Here is a 13,226-nt window from a genome sequence, read left to right on the forward strand (position 1 = left end):
ATGCCCCTCATATGTATAATAATAATATGCCATTGCCCCTCATATGTATAATAATAATATGCCCCTCATATGTATAATAATAATATGCCATCATTTTCCCTCATATAACAATAATATGCCCCTCATATGTATAATAATAATATGCCATTGCCCCTCATATGTATAATAATAATATGCCATCATTGCCCCTCATATAACAATAATATGCCCCTCATATGTATAATAATAATATGCCATTGCCCCTCATATGTATAATAATAATATGCCCCTCATATTTATAATAATAATAATATGCCCCTGATATGTATAATAAAAATAATATGCCATTGCCCCTCATATGTATAATAATAATATGCCCCTCATATGTATAATAATAATATGCCATCATTGCCCCTCATATAACAATAATATGCCCCTCATATGTATAATAATAATATGCCATTGCCCCTCATATGTATAATAATAATATGCCTTCATATCTATAATAATAATATGCCATTGCCCCTCATATAACAATAATATGCCCCTCATATGTATAATAATAATATGCCATTGCCCCTCATATAACAATAATATGCCCCTCATACGTATAATAATAATATGCCCCTCATATGTATAAAAATAATATGCCCCTCATATATATAATAATAATATGCCCCTCATATGTATAATAATAATATGCCCCTCATGTATAATAATAATAATAATAATAATAATATTCCCCTCATATAACAATAATATGCCCCTCATATGTATAATAAGAATAATAATAATAATAATAATAATATGCCCCTCATATAACAATAATATGCCCCTCATGTCATATAATAATAATATGCCATTGCCACTCATAACAATATCATGCCCCTCATATGTATAATAATAATATACCCCTTATCTACTAACAATAATATGCCCCTCATGTCATATAATAATAATATACCATTGCCATATGTATAATAATAATATGCCCCTCATATGTATAATAATAATATGCCCCTCATATGTATAATAATAATATGCCCCTCATATGTATAATAATAATATGCCCCTCATATGTATAATAATAATATGCCATCATTGCCCCTCATATAACAATAATATGCCCCTCATATGTATAATAATAATATGCCATTGCCCCTCATATGTATAATAATAATATGCCCCTCATATGTATAATAATAATATGCCATCATTGCCCCTCATATAACAATAATATGCCCCTCATATGTATAATAATAATATGCCATTGCCCCTCATATAACAATAATATGCCCCTCATATGTATAATAATAATATGCCCCTCATATGTATAATAATAATATGTCCCTCATATGTATAATAATAATATGCCCTTCATATAATAATAAAAATATGCCCCTCATATGTATAATAATAATATGCCATTGCCCCTCATATAACAATAATATGCCCCTCATATGTATAATAATAATATGCCCCTCATATGTATAATAATAATATGACATTGCCCCTCATATAACAATAATATATATGAATGGCTATGCTTTATGCCCCTCATACCCTCTAGGTGCTATATTAAAGGTGATCTATTGAGACAGTGCTGATAATGTAGGCTCTTGTTAGTGAAATGCATCCATGGCAGCAGCTCTTGTGCACAACACACTGACGTGCTCCAATCCACCCAACAATCATTTGTATTCAATAAAGATCAAACTATAAAGCTGCATTGTGACACAGTAAGTAGTAATGTAAACACCTTAATCCATGCATGTACTATTATAATCTCCCATATGTACACAAGGTGAAACATTAAAGGCAAAACATTAGCTCTTCCCATCATTCTACCCAATTCATACCTTGAAAATCAGCCTTCCAATGCCATCACTTCTATTCAGCATAAAAAGCACTCTTTCTAACAAGTGCATGTACAAAATCCAAGTTCATTTTAATATCCAGATGTGCAGCAACCTAAAATGCATTGGTGACTGCGAGAAGCAGAGGGTTATAGCCATTCCACACAAAAACTGTTGCCCAGAGTGAATTGGGCACAAAGTAAATCAGTATCATTATTGCAAAAGCTATTTTAAGGGTAAATCAAAATACTCACTCAGACATATCCCTCCTCTGCTGTTCTGCGACGTGGCGGCGTCCTCCTCCCCTGCTGGTCCCAGTCCCACACTGACACACACAGTCTAACTCCACCACTTTCTCAGTGCTCCGCCTCCTCCCCTCTCTCAGCACTGCATCCGTCCGCACCAGTCACTCACTCTGTGCCTGCCCACCTCCTCACTCCCGGGGGTTAAAATTTGTGCCAAAAAAAAAAAATGGCGGCAAAAAAATGTAAATTACAAAAAAATGTTTTTAAAAAAATTGAAATTTTTTTTGTTTTTGTTAGCCGCGGGACCCTAGGCGGCCGCCTTGAGCCTTGCCCAAAGGCCGGCCCTGCCCCTTATCACATTACTGCGTCTATTTAAAATCTATTGAGTTGCATTTAGTACTGTGCTGTGCTAACTCTTAAATAACTTCCCGGTTGGGAAAACATTGTTATCCATATGGCCCACATGAAATATCAGTCTCCTGTTGTGAAAAGCAAATACAAAAGCATGTGATTAAGAGGCTGTCAATAGAGCCTTTGAAACAGGCAGAAGGCAGAAGTTTAGAGGTTTAAAAGTTATAAAGTATATTAATCTAACAATGTTGTGGCTTTCCCTTTAAATATGTACAATAACCATTTCAATTAAATATGTACAATAAATATGCAGTAAAACACATACATATGTACATATATATATATATATATATATATATATAACGATACAAAAGGAACATCAAGGCTGTGTTTGGGTACCCTGTCGTGAATGGGTAAATAAAGAAGCGAAAAAGCCAAAAGGTCTTAAAACAAAAAGTCCAATTTTAATGGTCAATTTAAAAGTATTGACAGTACTCAGTGCGAAAAGTCTGACATGTTTCGGCCCATGGCCTTACTCCTAGACATAATTTCAAGTGAACAACCGCCAATATTTAAAAGCAGTACTGAGAATCTATTGGTTGTCATTAATTACAAACAAAGAACACTTGTGTGTGTTTGTGCAAAAAAAAAAAAAAAAAAACAGAGGAGAGCCTGACAAACATAACTATTATATATGTATGTAATTACTCTAGGCCTATTTGGAAATCACAATGATAATTTACATATAATATCAAACAAACAGATGATATAGATTTATATGATATTGATTGTGAGTATATAAACTATACATAAAGGCCTATTTACATTCAGTGTGAATTGTTGACAAAGAAAATTGCTTAGTAATCACTAATGGTCACGAATAAAGACATATTTATATGATATTGGTTGTAAATATATAACCTCTACATAGAGGCCTATTTACATTCAGTGTGAACTGTTGACAAAAAAAATTGTTTAATAATCACTAATGGTCACAAATAAAGACATAAGATGCAAAAGAAAAGAAAAAGGAGAAAAAATATATATATTAATGACAACAATGGTAAATGAAATTCAAAAAATATAAATATATGTTTATACTGGAAACATGTGGTCTTGCATAATAAAGGCAAGTACATCAGCATGTAAACTGTTATGTTATAACCGTATAAGCTTATAATGAATTTCTCTCACATTTTTTGTGGTCTCTTTGCTATATAGATTTGCACTCCGGTGTACATATATATATATCTAGTGCATTGTCAATATCTCTTTGAATAATTACCTTCATACTCAGTACAAATTGGCATGGTGTACACGTCGGCTCATCCAATGCAGTTGGTTTTACAGTGATATTTTTTATCACTTTACATTCACATACCGGCAGGGCACATTTGTATAATACACTGTGTAACAACTCAGTACTGACCACCTAGTCCATCTATTTTGCTCATATATATTTGAACAACTAGTAGTGATTATTGACTCCTGAACTCTGTTTTGGGACAGATATGCAATTTACCATATATCTTTGGTGTGTTTTTTACATTTGAATTACACTGTTGTTGCCACCTCTGACAAACCCAGTTTTTGTGAAGCTTCACCTTATTTCTATCATTATGGAAGTAGCAACGGGTCTTGATGTGGAACAACAGTTTTATTCTCTAACTACCATTGATGATTTAGACCAATTAGAACAAGATTTTGAGAACATCTTTTGCGAAACTTACAGTTTAAATCCACTAAGTGACAAGTTCCAATCCATGGAGAATCTGATGAAAAAAGAATTGAGATTGAAACAACAATAATATGCCCCTCATGTCATATAATAATAATATGTCATTGCCCCTCATATAACAATATCATGCCCCTCATATGTATAATAATAATATGCCCCTCATCTACTAACAATAATATGCCCCTCATGTCATATAATAATAATATGTCATTGCCCCTCATATAACAATATCATGCCCCTCATATGTATAATAATAATATGCCCCTCATCTACTAACAATAATATGCCCCTCATATCATATAATAATAATATGTCATTGCCCCTCATATAACAATATCATGCCCCTCATATGTATAATAATAATATGCCCCTCATCTACTAACAATAATATGCCCCTCATATCATATAATAATAATATGTCATTGCCCCTCATATAACAATATCATGCCCCTCATATGTATAATAATAATAATATGCCCCTCATGTATAATAATAATAATAATAATAATAATAATAATATGCCCCTCATCTACTAACAATAATATGCCCCTCATGTCATATAATAATAATATGCCATTGCCACTCATAACAATATCATGCCCCTCATATGTTTAATAATAATATGCCCCTCATCTACTAACAATAATATGCCCCTCATGTCATATAATAATAATATGCCATTGCCCCTCATATAACAATATCATGCCCCTCATATGTATAATAATAATAATAATATGCCATCATTGCCCCTCATATAACAATAATATGCCCCTCATATGTATAATAATAATATGCCCCTCATATACTAACAATAATATGCCCCTCATGTCATATAATAATATGCCATCATTGCCCCTCATATGTTTAATAATAATATGCCATCATTGCCCCTCATATAACAATAATATGTCCCTCATATGTATAATAATAATATGCCATCATTGCCCCTCATATAACAATAATATGCCCCTCATATGTATAATAATAATAGGCCATTGCCCCTCATATAACAATAATATGCCCCTCATATGTATAATAATAATATGCCCCTCATCTACTAATAATAATATGCCCCTCATCTACTAATACTAATAATATGCCCCTCATATTTATAATAATAATATGCCCCTCATCTACTAATAATAATAATATGCCCCTCATATGTATAATAATAATATGCCCCTCATCTACTAATAATAATATGCCCCTCATGTCATATAATAATAATATGTCATTGCCCCTCATATAACAATAATATGCCCCTCATATGTATAATAATAATATGCCATCATTGCCCCTCATATAACAATAATATGCCCCTCATATGTATAATAATAATATGCCATTGCCCCTCATATGTATAATAATAATATGCCCCTCATATGTATAATAATAATATGCCATCATTTTCCCTCATATAACAATAATATGCCCCTCATATGTATAATAATAATATGCCATTGCCCCTCATATGTATAATAATAATATGCCATCATTGCCCCTCATATAACAATAATATGCCCCTCATATGTATAATAATACTATGCCATTGCCCCTCATATGTATAATAATAATATGCCCCTCATATTTATAATAATAATAATATGCCCCTGATATGTATAATAAAAATAATATGCCATTGCCCCTCATATGTATAATAATAATATGCCCCTCATATGTATAATAATAATATGCCATCATTGCCCCTCATATAACAATAATATGCCCCTCATATGTATAATAATAATATGCCATTGCCCCTCATATGTATAATAATAATATGCCTTCATATCTATAATAATAATATGCCATTGCCCCTCATATAACAATAATATGCCCCTCATATGTATAATAATAATATGCCATTGCCCCTCATATAACAATAATATGCCCCTCATACGTATAATAATAATATGCCCCTCATATGTATAAAAATAATATGCCCCTCATATATATAATAATAATATGCCCCTCATATGTATAATAATAATATGCCCCTCATGTATAATAATAATAATAATAATAATATTCCCCTCATATAACAATAATATGCCCCTCATATGTATAATAAGAATAATAATAATAATATGCCCCTCATATAACAATAATATGCCCCTCATGTCATATAATAATAATATGCCATTGCCACTCATAACAATATCATGCCCCTCATATGTATAATAATAATATACCCCTTATCTACTAACAATAATATGCCCCTCATGTCATATAATAATAATATACCATTGCCATATGTATAATAATAATATGCCCCTCATATGTATAATAATAATATGCCCCTCATATGTATAATAATAATATGCCCCTCATATGTATAATAATAATATGCCCCTCATATGTATAATAATAATATGCCATCATTGCCCCTCATATAACAATAATATGCCCCTCATATGTATAATAATAATATGCCATTGCCCCTCATATGTATAATAATAATATGCCCCTCATATGTATAATAATAATATGCCATCATTGCCCCTCATATAACAATAATATGCCCCTCATATGTATAATAATAATATGCCATTGCCCCTCATATAACAATAATATGCCCCTCATATGTATAATAATAATATGCCCCTCATATGTATAATAATAATATGTCCCTCATATGTATAATAATAATATGCCCTTCATATAATAATAAAAATATGCCCCTCATATGTATAATAATAATATGCCATTGCCCCTCATATAACAATAATATGCCCCTCATATGTATAATAATAATATGCCCCTCATATGTATAATAATAATATGACATTGCCCCTCATATAACAATAATATATATGAATGGCTATGCTTTATGCCCCTCATACCCTCTAGGTGCTATATTAAAGGTGATCTATTGAGACAGTGCTGATAATGTAGGCTCTTGTTAGTGAAATGCATCCATGGCAGCAGCTCTTGTGCACAACACACTGACGTGCTCCAATCCACCCAACAATCATTTGTATTCAATAAAGATCAAACTATAAAGCTGCATTGTGACACAGTAAGTAGTAATGTAAACACCTTAATCCATGCATGTACTATTATAATCTCCCATATGTACACAAGGTGAAACATTAAAGGCAAAACATTAGCTCTTCCCATCATTCTACCCAATTCATACCTTGAAAATCAGCCTTCCAATGCCATCACTTCTATTCAGCATAAAAAGCACTCTTTCTAACAAGTGCATGTACAAAATCCAAGTTCATTTTAATATCCAGATGTGCAGCAACCTAAAATGCATTGGTGACTGCGAGAAGCAGAGGGTTATAGCCATTCCACACAAAAACTGTTGCCCAGAGTGAATTGGGCACAAAGTAAATCAGTATCATTATTGCAAAAGCTATTTTAAGGGTAAATCAAAATACTCACTCAGACATATCCCTCCTCTGCTGTTCTGCGACGTGGCGGCGTCCTCCTCCCCTGCTGGTCCCAGTCCCACACTGACACACACAGTCTAACTCCACCACTTTCTCAGTGCTCCGCCTCCTCCCCTCTCTCAGCACTGCATCCGTCCGCACCAGTCACTCACTCTGTGCCTGCCCACCTCCTCACTCCCGGGGGTTAAAATTTGTGCCAAAAAAAAAAAATGGCGGCAAAAAAATGTAAATTACAAAAAAATGTTTTTAAAAAAATTGAAATTTTTTTTGTTTTTGTTAGCCGCGGGACCCTAGGCGGCCGCCTTGAGCCTTGCCCAAAGGCCGGCCCTGCCCCTTATCACATTACTGCGTCTATTTAAAATCTATTGAGTTGCATTTAGTACTGTGCTGTGCTAACTCTTAAATAACTTCCCGGTTGGGAAAACATTGTTATCCATATGGCCCACATGAAATATCAGTCTCCTGTTGTGAAAAGCAAATACAAAAGCATGTGATTAAGAGGCTGTCAATAGAGCCTTTGAAACAGGCAGAAGGCAGAAGTTTAGAGGTTTAAAAGTTATAAAGTATATTAATCTAACAATGTTGTGGCTTTCCCTTTAAATATGTACAATAACCATTTCAATTAAATATGTACAATAAATATGCAGTAAAACACATACATATGTACATATATATATATATATATATATATATATAACGATACAAAAGGAACATCAAGGCTGTGTTTGGGTACCCTGTCGTGAATGGGTAAATAAAGAAGCGAAAAAGCCAAAAGGTCTTAAAACAAAAAGTCCAATTTTAATGGTCAATTTAAAAGTATTGACAGTACTCAGTGCGAAAAGTCTGACATGTTTCGGCCCACGGCCTTACTCCTAGACATAATTTCAAGTGAACAACCACCAATATTTAAAAGCAGTACTGAGAATCTATTGGTTGTCATTAATTACAAACAGAGAACACTTGTGTTAGTTTGTGCAAAAACACACACACAGAGGAGAGCCTGACAAACAGAACTATTATACTTATATGTGATTACTCTGGGCCTGTTTGAAAATCACAATAATAATTTACATATAATATCAAACAAACAGATTATATAGATTTATATGATATTAATTGTGAGTATATAAGCTATACATAAAGGCCTATTTACATTCAGTATAAACTGATGACAAAGAAAATTGCTTAGTAATCACTAATGGTCACGAATTAAGACATATTTATATAATATTGGTTGTGAATATATGAACTCTACATAGAGGCCTATTTACATTCAGTGTGAACTATTGACAAATAAATTTGTTTAATATTCACTAATGGTCACAAATAAAGACATAAGATGCAAAAGCAAAGAAAAAGGAGAAAAAATATATATATTAATGACAACAATGGTAAATGAAATTCAAAAAATATAAATATATGTTTATACTGGAAACATGTGGTCTTGCATAATAAAGGCAAGTACATCAGCATGTAAACTGTTATGTTATAACCGTATAAGCTTATAATGAATTTCTCTCACATTTTTTGTGGTCTCTTTGCTATATAGATTTGCACTCCGGTGTACATATATATATATCTAGTGCATTGTCAATATCTCTTTGAATAATTACCTTCATACTCAGTACAAATTGGCATGGTGTACACGTCGGCTCATCCAATGCAGTTGGTTTTACAGTGATATTTTTTATCACTTTACATTCACATACCGGCAGGGCACATTTGTATAATACACTGTGTAACAACTCAGTACTGACCACCTAGTCCATCTATTTTGCTCATATATATTTGAACAACTAGTAGTGATTATTGACTCCTGAACTCTGTTTTGGGACAGATATGCAATTTACCATATATCTTTGGTGTGTTTTTTACATTTGAATTACACTGTTGTTGCCACCTCTGACAAACCCAGTTTTTGTGAAGCTTCACCTTATTTCTATCATTATGGAAGTAGCAACGGGTCTTGATGTGGAACAACAGTTTTATTCTCTAACTACCATTGATGATTTAGACCAATTAGAACAAGATTTTGAGAACATCTTTTGCGAAACTTACAGTTTAAATCCACTAAGTGACAAGTTCCAATCCATGGAGAATCTGATGAAAAAAGAATTGAGATTGAAACAACAATAATATGCCCCTCATGTCATATAATAATAATATGTCATTGCCCCTCATATAACAATATCATGCCCCTCATATGTATAATAATAATATGCCCCTCATCTACTAACAATAATATGCCCCTCATGTCATATAATAATAATATGTCATTGCCCCTCATATAACAATATCATGCCCCTCATATGTATAATAATAATATGCCCCTCATCTACTAACAATAATATGCCCCTCATATCATATAATAATAATATGTCATTGCCCCTCATATAACAATATCATGCCCCTCATATGTATAATAATAATATGCCCCTCATCTACTAACAATAATATGCCCCTCATATCATATAATAATAATATGTCATTGCCCCTCATATAACAATATCATGCCCCTCATATGTATAATAATAATAATATGCCCCTCATGTATAATAATAATAATAATAATAATAATAATAATATGCCCCTCATCTACTAACAATAATATGCCCCTCATGTCATATAATAATAATATGCCATTGCCACTCATAACAATATCATGCCCCTCATATGTTTAATAATAATATGCCCCTCATCTACTAACAATAATATGCCCCTCATGTCATATAATAATAATATGCCATTGCCCCTCATATAACAATATCATGCCCCTCATATGTATAATAATAATAATAATATGCCATCATTGCCCCTCATATAACAATAATATGCCCCTCATATGTATAATAATAATATGCCCCTCATATACTAACAATAATATGCCCCTCATGTCATATAATAATATGCCATCATTGCCCCTCATATGTTTAATAATAATATGCCATCATTGCCCCTCATATAACAATAATATGTCCCTCATATGTATAATAATAATATGCCATCATTGCCCCTCATATAACAATAATATGCCCCTCATATGTATAATAATAATAGGCCATTGCCCCTCATATAACAATAATATGCCCCTCATATGTATAATAATAATATGCCCCTCATCTACTAATAATAATATGCCCCTCATCTACTAATACTAATAATATGCCCCTCATATTTATAATAATAATATGCCCCTCATCTACTAATAATAATAATATGCCCCTCATATGTATAATAATAATATGCCCCTCATCTACTAATAATAATATGCCCCTCATGTCATATAATAATAATATGTCATTGCCCCTCATATAACAATAATATGCCCCTCATATGTATAATAATAATATGCCATCATTGCCCCTCATATAACAATAATATGCCCCTCATATGTATAATAATAATATGCCATTGCCCCTCATATGTATAATAATAATATGCCCCTCATATGTATAATAATAATATGCCATCATTTTCCCTCATATAACAATAATATGCCCCTCATATGTATAATAATAATATGCCATTGCCCCTCATATGTATAATAATAATATGCCATCATTGCCCCTCATATAACAATAATATGCCCCTCATATGTATAATAATACTATGCCATTGCCCCTCATATGTATAATAATAATATGCCCCTCATATTTATAATAATAATAATATGCCCCTGATATGTATAATAAAAATAATATGCCATTGCCCCTCATATGTATAATAATAATATGCCCCTCATATGTATAATAATAATATGCCATCATTGCCCCTCATATAACAATAATATGCCCCTCATATGTATAATAATAATATGCCATTGCCCCTCATATGTATAATAATAATATGCCCCTCATATGTATAATAATAATATGCCATCATTTTCCCTCATATAACAATAATATGCCCCTCATATGTATAATAATAATATGCCATTGCCCCTCATATGTATAATAATAATATGCCATCATTGCCCCTCATATAACAATAATATGCCCCTCATATGTATAATAATACTATGCCATTGCCCCTCATATGTATAATAATAATATGCCCCTCATATTTATAATAATAATAATATGCCCCTGATATGTATAATAAAAATAATATGCCATTGCCCCTCATATGTATAATAATAATATGCCCCTCATATGTATAATAATAATATGCCATCATTGCCCCTCATATAACAATAATATGCCCCTCATATGTATAATAATAATATGCCATTGCCCCTCATATGTATAATAATAATATGCCTTCATATCTATAATAATAATATGCCATTGCCCCTCATATAACAATAATATGCCCCTCATATGTATAATAATAATATGCCATTGCCCCTCATATAACAATAATATGCCCCTCATACGTATAATAATAATATGCCCCTCATATGTATAAAAATAATATGCCCCTCATATATATAATAATAATATGCCCCTCATATGTATAATAATAATATGCCCCTCATGTATAATAATAATAATAATAATAATATTCCCCTCATATAACAATAATATGCCCCTCATATGTATAATAAGAATAATAATAATAATATGCCCCTCATATAACAATAATATGCCCCTCATGTCATATAATAATAATATGCCATTGCCACTCATAACAATATCATGCCCCTCATATGTATAATAATAATATACCCCTTATCTACTAACAATAATATGCCCCTCATGTCATATAATAATAATATACCATTGCCATATGTATAATAATAATATGCCCCTCATATGTATAATAATAATATGCCCCTCATATGTATAATAATAATATGCCCCTCATATGTATAATAATAATATGCCCCTCATATGTATAATAATAATATGCCATCATTGCCCCTCATATAACAATAATATGCCCCTCATATGTATAATAATAATATGCCATTGCCCCTCATATGTATAATAATAATATGCCCCTCATATGTATAATAATAATATGCCATCATTGCCCCTCATATAACAATAATATGCCCCTCATATGTATAATAATAATATGCCATTGCCCCTCATATAACAATAATATGCCCCTCATATGTATAATAATAATATGCCCCTCATATGTATAATAATAATATGTCCCTCATATGTATAATAATAATATGCCCTTCATATAATAATAAAAATATGCCCCTCATATGTATAATAATAATATGCCATTGCCCCTCATATAACAATAATATGCCCCTCATATGTATAATAATAATATGCCCCTCATATGTATAATAATAATATGACATTGCCCCTCATATAACAATAATATATATGAATGGCTATGCTTTATGCCCCTCATACCCTCTAGGTGCTATATTAAAGGTGATCTATTGAGACAGTGCTGATAATGTAGGCTCTTGTTAGTGAAATGCATCCATGGCAGCAGCTCTTGTGCACAACACACTGACGTGCTCCAATCCACCCAACAATCATTTGTATTCAATAAAGATCAAACTATAAAGCTGCATTGTGACACAGTAAGTAGTAATGTAAACACCTTAATCCATGCATGTACTATTATAATCTCCCATATGTACACAAGGTGAAACATTAAAGGCAAAACATTAGCTCTTCCCATCATTCTACCCAATTCATACCTTGAAAATCAGCCTTCCAATGCCATCACTTCTATTCAGCATAAA

The sequence above is a fragment of the Bombina bombina genome, chromosome 8 (genome assembly GCF_027579735.1).
Source record: "Bombina bombina isolate aBomBom1 chromosome 8, aBomBom1.pri, whole genome shotgun sequence".
NCBI lineage: Eukaryota > Metazoa > Chordata > Amphibia > Anura > Bombinatoridae > Bombina > Bombina bombina.